Raw genomic sequence first — 11,315 nt, 5'->3', positions numbered from 1 at the left:
GCCGGGTCTAGAGCGGAGCCCGGTCTGAAAACAGGAGGCCTGGGTTCCGACCTGCGCCCCTAACCAGCTGTGGGTCCTGGGCAGGGGGCAGTGTCCCACTCTGAGCCGCAACTTCTCCGCATATTCCAAAGTTTATTTGCGAATACTGCCAAATTTAGCGGGTCCCGAAAGGGCTGTGACGCCCGATGTTTGTGCAGTGACCCCAACCGACGCCAGGGGGAGCCGCAGGATGATTCCCGCGGGCGTGCCCGGAGAAAGGGGGGTGGAGCTTCACGGTGGGCGGGGAATCCGTTCCGGCCCCGCCCCCTGCCGCTAGCAGCCACGCGTGCTCGGGAGGGGCTGTGGGTGGTCTGGAGCCCGGCGGGTCGTACGGGGGCCGGATCCTGTGGGCTGAGGGTGGAGATGCTCTGCCCCGCTCCCACCGGGCGGCTCCCTCGATGTAACCCCCACCTCCAGCTCACGGGGCACGACGGGGTCCTGGGCCTGCGGTGTGCTCCAGGGTGGTGTCGTGGGGACCGCTGGCTCTTGGGTCCCCGGAGACCAGGGTTTCCATCCCAAGCCAGCTGTTTGTCAGCTGCGGGACCTTGGGCAAGTCCGTCTAAATGTGAATAATCCACACTGCCCTGGAGGGGTGTGGTGAGGATTAAATCTCAGAGAATGGCACCATGGCCCACCCCACCTTCACTGCTCGCTGGGCGCCCTCACCCACATCCCACGTGTCAGCAACCTTCCTGCGAAATGTCTGCCCCCTTTCCCACCACCCCCGTCCAAGCCGCTCCCTCCCTGGCTCCAGGACCAACAGGAAGGGCTGGAAGAGGACAGGAAGGATCTTGAAGGACGTCCCAGCACCTCTCCTAAGCTGTAGACCAGGGGAGGGCCCCTGGGGACAGCCTGGGCTGTGTACCCGGCCCATGGGGCCAACAGGTTTAAAATTAAAGCAGGCTGCCAGGAGAACTTCCACACCTCTGCCTCCCACCTCTCCAGCATTTGGGGGGGGTGGCTATTTTTAGAAGGAAGGCAGGTTAGAGAAAATGCCTTATTCATCCTGGAGGTTAGCAAGGTGTCCAGGAAAGAACAGAGGGGCCTGTGTCTCCTGCCTCCCCCTGGGCTTACACATGGGCCTTGGCCCGTTTCTGGGCTTGTGGACTTTATGGAGCTAACATTTACAGAGGGCCCCCCTCCCTGCCTGTCCCCCACGGGCCCTGAGCATCCTCAGGCCTGGCTCAGGCTGGCCAAGGAGGGCAGCACACCTGGGGAGTGGGCCCTGGGCAACCATCAGCTTTCTGCCCCCCATGCCGGCCCCAAGCAGGCAGCAGGGCTCCCCTAGTGCAGTGGGACAGGCCAAGAGACAATGTCGATGGACCCCGTGGAGGGACAGGACCTTCACATGGCAGGGAGAGGTGCCCGCCCACGCTCCACGGTGGCTTCCCAGCCTCCGAGATCCCTTCATAGCTGCAGCCAAGACTAGCCTGGGGCACCTTGCTTTGCACCTCGGTTTCCTCATCTGTAAAATGGGGCTTTTACAAGGATTTGATGAGATCCAACCTGGTATAGAACACCCCCGCCCCAGGTCCCATCTTGGCACCCTATTGCACCCAGGGTGTGGGAGGGAGGGTGGGGACAGGAAGGACTCCTGCCCTCAAAGAGGGATGGGGAGGCCACCTGGTCCTGTCTTGGGCAGCCATGGCAGAGCAGAGAGAGGGTCCCTAGGCAGGGGCACCAGAGGAATAAGTGCCACAGCTGCTGGGCAGCCCACCTCTGAGCCTTTGGGCCCATCTCAGCCCTGCCCAGCCTGCCACTCCCCAACCCCACCCCCGTGGTGGAACACCCAAGTAGTCACTTGCTTGGCACTCTGGACTGGTCAGCCTGGGCTCCAAGCCAAAGTCCTTGCCCTGAAGGCCACTGGCAGAACCAGAATTGTCCTCAGCCCCTCAAGTCCCCTCTAAGAATGCACACTGGCACCGGAAGCACCTTTATTTCTACTTTAAACCACAGAGCAAGGAGGGATGTGATCCAGACCTGGGCCGTGGATGGGAAAGGGTAGGGGCCACCATCCCGGCCAGACCCGGTGAGACAGGAAGCAGCAGCTCGGCTCTGCCCGCTGGGTGTCCAGGCAGGCCCAGCACTCTCTGCGCATGAGCCCGGCCACCGGGTTCAGCAGTTAGAGAACAGAGCCCAGCTATGGCCTTGTCCTCTCACTGGGCCGGGGGTGCCTGGTCCTCAGAACTGCCAGTGTCATCCGAAGCCTTTCCTGGTGGTCCCGGTAGACTCGGGGAGGGGGCTGCAGAAACATAAAGACCTCCATGCTGGTGGGGGCTGCAGTCTGGTGGATCTGGGGATCCACAGTGAGCCTTTGGCAGGCCGCTGGGCTGGGGCAGGCCACGATGTTCCCATGGGTGCTCCCCCGGCCACAGGGCACCCCTCCTGCCCCCTCCCCAGCCCCCAGTGGCTCTCGCAGCCCTCCACAGAGGCTCCGCTGCCCAGCCTGCTTTCCCTCCTGTCCCTTGGGCGCTGGCCGACCCCTTCCTGCCCACAGGACCCTCCATCCTCCTTCAGCATTTAAACAGGGCACCTGCAGCCAGGACGGGAGCCTGCAGCCAGGACAGCGCTCTCGCCCCACCACTCACACCTGTGCCCTCCCCGTCCCAGGCCCTAGGGGGCAATGCGCATTGTTCCAAAGCTGATGACTCAACGAGGGAGGGAAAGAGAAAGGAGGGAGGCCCAGAGAGCGAAGGCGAGAAGGTGCTACCAATCCGCAAACGTTCACTGCGCGCCTCCGGGTGCCAGGCCTGGGCCACAGGAGCGAATGGACGAGGAGACCTCATGTGCAGGTGGGAGAGAGGGTGGTGGCAGGGAGGGCATCGAAGCCAGGCAGTGGCTCAGCACCAGGAGAGACAGAGGGCAGGTGGTGGGAGGGGTGTGAGCAGCTAGAGGGGCCAAGGGCCCTGCTTGCAGGAGTGGCCCGGAGGGAGGCCCCGCTTCTGGCTCAGGCAGCGGTAGCCACCTCCTCCTCTCAGCACCCCATGGGAAGCCCCTCACTCACCAGTAGCAGCCTGACCCTGAGGGGGTCCCTTCTGGGCGCCCTCTGGGGGCCAGCGCAGCTCCCCGCTCTCAACAGCTCCCGCCTCGCTAGGCTCCACCACAATCGAGGGCAGCCGCTGGCCCAGCCGACAGCCCTTCTCCCGGGCACCCACCACAACCTGCGGGGAGGTGGGCAGGGGTCAGTACAGTGCCAGGCCCTGGGCTCCTGGCTCCCTCACGCTCCTGTCCCACACCCCGCCCCACTAGGAGGGCCAGGGACCCGCCACACCCAGTCCCCAGTCCCCAGGGTACGGGGTGTGTGTGTGTGTGTGAGAGTGTGTGTGTGTGTGTGTGTGAGTGTGTGTGTGTGTGTGAGTGTGTGTGTGTGAGAGTGTGTGTGTGTGAGTGTGTGAGTGTGTGTGTGAGTGTGTGTGTGTGTGTGTGTGTTTGTGAGTGTGTGAGTGTGCCCATGCATCTCCAAGAGGGGTCCCAGCTCCTCCCCCTCCCATGACTGGGGGGTGGGGCACTCAGCCTCTGAGCTTGCAGCCCTCCCTGGGGACACCATGGGACCCACCTGGGCTGAGCCCCTAGAAGCCCACTTCACAGACAAGAGCCTGAGGCTGGAGAGGCCAAGGTCACCCAGGGAGTGAGCCCAGGGCTTCTGTGCACCCGCAGCTGCCTCCTGTCCCTAGAATCCTGCACAGCCCCATCCTGGGGTCTTCCCTGCTGGGCCCTTGGCCTCCTCCCACAGGCTCGGAGGAGCTGGGAAGATGTTGCCATGGCAACCTGAGCGCCTGGCTCTGGACTTGCTCCTGGCTCATTGTTCAGTGCCCACAAGAGCATGTGGGGGCTGCCTCCCAAAGCCCTCCTGGTGTCCTCAGCATCTCCACCTCCCATTCAAGGCCTACCCAGGTAGAGAGCGGCGCTACTGCGCAGACCTCCGTCCCTCCCCGCCCCAGCGGCCCTGACTTGCCTGCACTGTCCTCCCACCATGCCTCCACTCGGGCAGGTCGCCCTTCCTGGAGCTCCCTGCCTCCCATCTCTCACTTAGAAGGACAGCTGCTTGGGGCATGTCCACCTTTCCCCTATGGCCTCAAGGAGTGCCCAAGGAAGGGCAGGCACACGGCAGGTGGGACTTTGCTAAATGGCCCTTGAAGCACTGCAGCAGGACCACCTGCGCAGTGTGTTCCCGTGCACGTTCCTGGGCTCACTGCAGACTCTCTTTCTGCCAAGTACCACAGGTGACCCTGGTGTGACAATAGGTGTCACTGGGCTAGGACATCTGTAGAACGAGGATCAGATGGGCCTGAGAGGACACCAGAGCAGGGATCCTAGCCCTGCCCCAAAGGCAAGACCCTCCTGGGGGCCACCCCCTCCTGCTGGCAGTGCCAGCCCACGGGCTCCTTCCCCATCCTGGAGTCGCTCCCCTCATGCCATTTTCCTTTCTGCCCCTCTCTGGAAGCCCTCCTAACCCCCAACCAGCGGCACCCTGCTGCACAGTGGGCCCACCAGGGTGAGGGAGGTCCAGGCTGGCAGAGCTCGGAGTTCCGAGGCCTGGTGCCCACCTCTCTGTCCACCCTGCCAGGGAGGCTGCATTTGCAACCCCAAGCTCCAGACTGGCCCCTGTGTCACTCTGGGCTGGTGCCCCCTCTGGCCCCATGGCTCTCCAACAATGAGAAAAACCCAACTCTAGAACTCAGATCGTCAAGGCTGCTTCCCTTCTGCAGGGACTTTGCTTTTTAGCTGCATTGACTACTACCCCCCAAAACTGGAACTGGGGGCAGGAGACCCTGGCATTGCCTCACCCAGCAGACAGCATGCTGGTGTTCCTTGGAGAACGAGCCCTGGTGTCCCCAGGCCCAGAGGAGTACTAAGGCAGTACTAAGTCAGTTAGGGAGGGTTGGGCTTCAGTTGCTTTATCCATCAGACTTCTATAAAAGAGCAACCCCTACCCCCCCAAATGGGTATACTGAGGCAAGCAGTGAGGTGAGGCATGCCCCAAGTCACCGGCCAGAGCTTGATGCTGGCTCCCTCCTGTCCCCCCAGGGCCCCATCCACATACCTCCCCTGCTGGGCCTCCATCCCCCTCGGCAGGGCTTGCTGAGGTGGTGGGCTGGGGGGCGCTCATGCTGCTGCTGCTGCCGGCTGCACAAAGACAGGGAGCAGAAGGGAGCTGCCCGCGGTGGGCCAGATGCCGAATCCCATCCTCAAACCAGCAGCTTTCGGACGGCTCAACCCGCACCCACCCCAGCCCACCCCAGGCCTGGTACCCATGACCTTCATCACTGTTGCTCCCTGCCTGAGCCCGCCATCAGAGCGGGCACTGGACAGCCACCACACAATGTGCCCAGGGCTGCAGAGGGGCGCAGGCAGGAGGGAGAGAGGCTAAGCTGGGAAGGCTTCCTGGAGGAAAGTCGGCTGATCTGAGGCCCGAGGGAGGAGCAGGAGGCAGCCAGGCCAGCTGCGCGGAGAGAAGCATGTTCCAAGCAGAGAACAGCAAGGACAGGGCACAGAGGGTCCAGGGCACCCGAAACAGGTTTCTGAGACAGGAGGCTGGGAGTAGCAGGGGCTGGGTTTGAGTCTACCAGAGGCCAAGGTGCCCAGTTCCTTCCTGAGAGCACCTCCCCGCCCCCCAGGGCCAGGGCCTCAGCACCACAGCAAAGGGAAGCTGACATCTCACCTGCACATGGCCATACCAACTCAGGCCAGGCACAGGGGCAAGGGAGCCCAGCCAGAGCCCGTGCAGCAAGGAATCTAGAAAGAGAGGCCCTGCCAGGAGTCACAGCCACCAGCCTCAGACTGTCCACCCGCACTTTGGGCAGGTGGTCTCTTGGGGCCATGCCCCGGCCAGAGGCAGAAATGGGGGCAGGGTCTGTCAGGCAGAGCCCTAACTTTTGCTGGCTGACAGGCAGTAGGGAGCCACAGGCAAGGGGCAGGAGTGCTGGGAGGGGACTGGGCACAGGAGAGCAGTGAGCAGCAGGAGGGAAGGCCTGCAACACCCTGCTGGCTGTGTGTGAGGGGGGTCCTGTGGGCACCCAGCAGAGGGGGAGCTGCTATTCTGGGAAATGAGGTTTCTTTCACCAAACACCCAGCTCAGGTCAGCTTGGGTCCCAGTGAGGCCCAGGGAAGGCCGGGAGGGGGGCACAGGCTGCAGCGGGCATCCCCCAGCAGTGGACGGCCAAGCCATACCCAGCAGTGCCTCCACCCAAGCCCAGAGCCTATGAAATGCCCCGGTGCCCTGCTACTCCCAGGTCTGCCCCTCCACCGAGCCCCTCCTGAGATCCCATCCCAGGACCCCAGAACCTGGGCTAGAGCCCATGGTGGCAGGACAGAGACCCAGAGAGTGGGCTCAAAGACCCAGAGAGATGCGGGAAAGAGGCAGAGGCAGGAAAAGCCACCGGCCGCCCAGAGCAACAGAGCCGGACAGACTGAGAGACTGAGCGAGAAGACAGAAACAGACCCAGAAACACACACAGAGGGGTGGTGGTAGAGGAGCTGTCACCTGGAGCAAGCCAGGGGGACAGGAGTCCAGTGCCAGCGGGGCGGCCGCACGTCCAGGGCGCCCACCGCCCACACCTCCGCCGGCATCCAGGCGTGCAGGGCCAGGTGCGCCGGGCACAGCCCTCAGGGCCACTGCTGTCGCCCACAGCCCGGAGTCCCGCAGCCAGGGGCCGACAGTGGACCCCGGTCCCCTTGCCCGGGGAGGGGCGGGGCTTCTCAAGCCCCGCCCCTCCTCTGCGCCACTCAGCCCGCACCTGGCCCCGGGGCGCGCCGGCGACAAGGGCGGGAGGGGGCGCCGCGGCGCGTCCCTCGCACTCACCCGCCCGCCGGACGCTGGCGCGGGGCCTCCACGCTCCGCTCGGCTCCGCTCGGCTCCGGCTCCGGCTCCGGCTCCGCGCCCGCCCGGGTCCGCCTCCCTCCGCCCCCTCGCGCCGCCCGCCCGGCCTCGCACTCCGGGTCCGCCCTCTACCGCGGGGCAGTCCCCGTGCGGGACCCCGCCTCGTCCTCCCATCCCTCCGGGCCTGATCCTGGCCGCTTGAAACCCCGGGCCTCAAGGTTGGGGTTCCGGAATCTGGGGTGCAGAATTCAGGGGGCCGGGTAACATAGAAGGCTGCCTCCAATTGGGACAAGAGAGGGAGGAGTGAAAGCGCGAGCAAAGCAGCAGCGCGGGGTGGGCCCAGGCAGGGGAGCAGCCTGCAGCCCCCTCTCATCTCTACTCCCGGCCCCGTTCCCAAGGGGCGGCAAAACAGCCCTGGGACGACCTCACTCAGTCCCGGGCACGGTCCTGACGCCTGAGATGGACGTGCAGAATCCCCGATCCACGTGGTTCCTTGTCCTTCCGTCACCTGACGTCCACCATCAATTATCTAGCATCCAACTTCCACAGCCCAGCAGCCACTCGCCCGGCCACCACCTACCGCCCACATCTGCTCTCAGATCTTCTACGGTTCAGTCGCCATCCCACGTCCAACATCTGCCATTTAACATCCGCCATCAACGACCCAGCATCCATCCAGTCTGCCATGCACCATCTACCTTCCACCACTCAACTACCACCCACCCACTCACCAGCCACCATTCAATCACCATTCAGCACCCAACATCCATCCCCTATGAGCCACCAGCCGTCACCCAACATCCAACATCCACTGACCATCCATCCCCAGTCACCATTTGCTGTCCAACCAGCATCCACCCACCATGCATTCACCCACTTACCACCCACACCTATCGTTTACCAAGCATCAGTACCCCATGAAACGATCTGCGAGTCCAGCATTCACTCCCCATACACCCACACACCACATGACCATCCCTCACTCACTGCGTAACAGCTGGTCATCAAATATTTAACAACTATACGTGTATCTACCCACCACATATCTGATTGCCAGTCATCAATCTACCATCTATTTACTATCCACTTATGCTGATCGCCCATTAGCCTCCATCCAATCAGCCACAATTCTTTCATCTACAATTCAGTCATCAGTCATTCTCCCAACCACCAAGCATTTATATTTCTATGAAATACAATGCACCAGTATCCATCCACCAGTCCTCTACTATGCGCCATCTCTTATCCCCGTCCACCACATAGCTACCCATACATTGTCCATCTCATAATATCCTCTAAAAATCTATCCATTGTCCAGCCATAATTCACTGTTCATCCAAAATCCACCCACATACCATTTACCATTCATCCATATTCATCCATTCTAGAAAAATTTATTGAGTGCCTTTTATGTACCAAGCATTGCTCTGGGTGCTGGGGATGGAACAGAGAGATAAGAGTGAGCATTCATGCAACGTCATCCATCCACCATTACAATCCACCCATCATCCATCCATGCATTATCCATGCATCAGCCCCCATCGATTATTCGCCCTCCATTCTATACCCACCTTCATTCATCATTCAGTCCCCATCCATCTGCTAGATACCCATCTTCCTCCATATATGCATTAAACCTCTATCTACCAAACACCCTTCATCACCTTCCATCCATCTGCCATCTCTCCACCATCTACCCACCCACCATTCACCTCTCATGCAAATGTTTTCCAAGATGGAGCCATCTACTGTTTAACCTTCATCCATCCATTCAGCACCTAATCATCATTTAACCATCCATCCAGAATCCATCCATTATCTATTTACCATCGACCTTCCGTCTGTGCTTTCATGGTACACAACCTATTATTCATCCAGCTAGCAACTATTATTCATTTATTTGCCATCTACTCCCCACTCGTGCACCAGATAGCCACCATTTACTTGTCCACCACTCTTGATCCATCCATCCATCATATATCCATCAACATTTATCTACCATCTATCCATCCATTCTATGTGGCTAGATCCATCACAACCATCCACTTACTATTTATCCACTATCCACCATCCACCCATACATCTATGATTCATCCACCCACCAACCATCCACTATCCAACACCTGTTATTCTGCAATTTATCCACTATCTACAGGTTCATTCAGTATCCATCAATCCATCAATTCAGAATCCACATCCATCCACCATCCATCTATCAATCTACAGTCTATTTATCTATTCATCATCACTAACCAACCCCATTACATAAATGCATCCACCCGTCTAGCACCACCATCCAGCATACTTCCAGTACCTCCGCAACCACCGTCTGTAATCCATCAGCCCCCACGTACTCATGCTACCATCGCATCGATCATTTACCCGTCAATTCACTTACCTATCCGGTCATTCACCCCCCACCAATCATTACCACCTAGTAGCTTACCCATCTATCATCCTTCCATCTATTATCCTTGTACTACATTCTCACATTGCCCGTATACATAAACATCAGCCAACCAGTCTCACTTCTATCTCTCCACCACATATTTCCACGTTCATCCATCCATGTTCTCACCACTTTTTGCCCATTATTCACAAACTAAACATTCACTTATTAATAAATGTTAATACTAAACATAAATATTAAACATTTATTACTCATTGCCAGTGTAGAATTCTGGGATCACTGAGATTAGTAAGACCCAATCCAAATTCATGGTGTGATGGTCCCAAAGAGGAAAACAAGTCAGACAGAGAAGCATCAGTGTAAATAAGTACATTGTGTTGAAATTTCAATGTTTTTGTCTCCTGGATATGGGATAGATGGGTTCTTTGCACAAGTTCCCAAGAAGGAGGATAGGGGGTGGTGGGAGGAACGTCACAGCAGGGTCAGATCTGGGCACTGTGGCTGCAGGGTGGGAGACCTGATGATGTTGGGTGCAGAGAGAGGTGAGACTGGGAAAAGAGAGTGGCGGAGGGTTTTCTTGCGTCAGGTAAATCTGTGCTGGCATGCTCCCCCTTTCACTGCCCTATCCCCAAACCAGGCATCTCTACCTCCCTGCCACTTGGACATAAATTGCTCTCCCTACTTGTTAATGCGGGTGATAACTGTCACCGAAGGTGTTAGTTGTCATCCGAGGTGTTAGCTGACAAGGGCCTCACAGCTCCTTGGGGACTGCTCTTATAGGGTTCTCAGGAAGTGCTCAAGGCCCTTGAGACTTAACGCTGAAATGGCTGGGGGCAGGGAGTATCTTTAAAGACAGGCCTGGAGCCCACCTCTGAGCCTGCAGAGTCACCTTGGGGCCCATCTTTGCCTCTAGCCTCAGATTCTGCTTCTTCAAACCCCCCTACCCCCACCATAGGCCCTTCTCCACAGGAGACAGGCAGATCTGGGGGCAGGAGCTACGTTCCCTAATCACGCCCAGTCTTTTCTGTGTGTCCTAGGGTGTCCCTGCCAATGCAATAAGTGGATGGAGTGGACTGAATGAAGTGTGAGGACCAATCATATCTGACATCCTCTGGCCGCGCCGAGGCTGTAGTTCCCCACTTCCGAGCCTCCTCTCCCCTACACGCACCCTCCAAAGCTTGAGTGGAGGTGAGGGCAGCGTGGGAGGGCTGGCGATGATCTGGGGGTGCCCAGCCGCGGAAACCTCGTTCTGGACCAGAAAGGTTTGCTCTTGGCGTCCCCTTGTGGCCATCTTAAAACATTCCAGACTCACTGGGCTATAGCACTGGCAAAGCAAATTGACTGTGCAGTTGGGTGTTTAACCTGCATGTCTCTGCAGCATTCATTCATTCATTCATTTTTTAAATTTTTAAATTTTTAAATTTTTATTTTTTTAAAGATTACCGGTAAGGAGATCTTAACCCTTGACTTGGTGGTGTCAGCACCACGCTCTCCCGAGTGAGCTAACCGGCCATCCCTATATAGGGATCTGAACCCGTGGCCTTGGTGTTATCAGTACCACACTCTCCCAAGTGAGCCACGGGCTGGCCCTTATTGTCCTAATTTTTTTCTCAGGTGCCGATCCTCTGTGAGAAGGAAGGTCCAGGCCCCTGTGCTCTTGGTGGACTGGTGGGCAGAGGGTCCTAACTAAATGGCCCCAGGGGAGGAGTGGAGGGGCCCAGGGGATGGACTGACCTCCAACTGATGTCTCACCCCTCTAGAATGAAAGGCCCTGGGCAAGAATTTTCAACTGTCTGGTTTCAACACTAAATTCCCAATCCCTACATACTGGTTGCTGCACAAAGTTTCTGGTGGGTTCTCTCTAGATGTAAACGATCAGACCTCAGAATTCTTCAAATGCACACCAACTGAGGCAGCCCCAGGGAGCAGGTGTGTGCTGTGCAGTGCAGGGGGCCATTCCCAGAGTCTGTGGGACCCTGAGAGCCCCCAGCATGGCCACCAGCCACCGTCTCGGCCTTTCTTGAGGCCTGCGCTGAGCTCCGGGAC

This window comes from Cynocephalus volans, chromosome 3, assembly GCF_027409185.1.
Source record: "Cynocephalus volans isolate mCynVol1 chromosome 3, mCynVol1.pri, whole genome shotgun sequence".
NCBI lineage: Eukaryota > Metazoa > Chordata > Mammalia > Dermoptera > Cynocephalidae > Cynocephalus > Cynocephalus volans.
Note: the sequence above shows the minus strand (reverse complement) of the source record.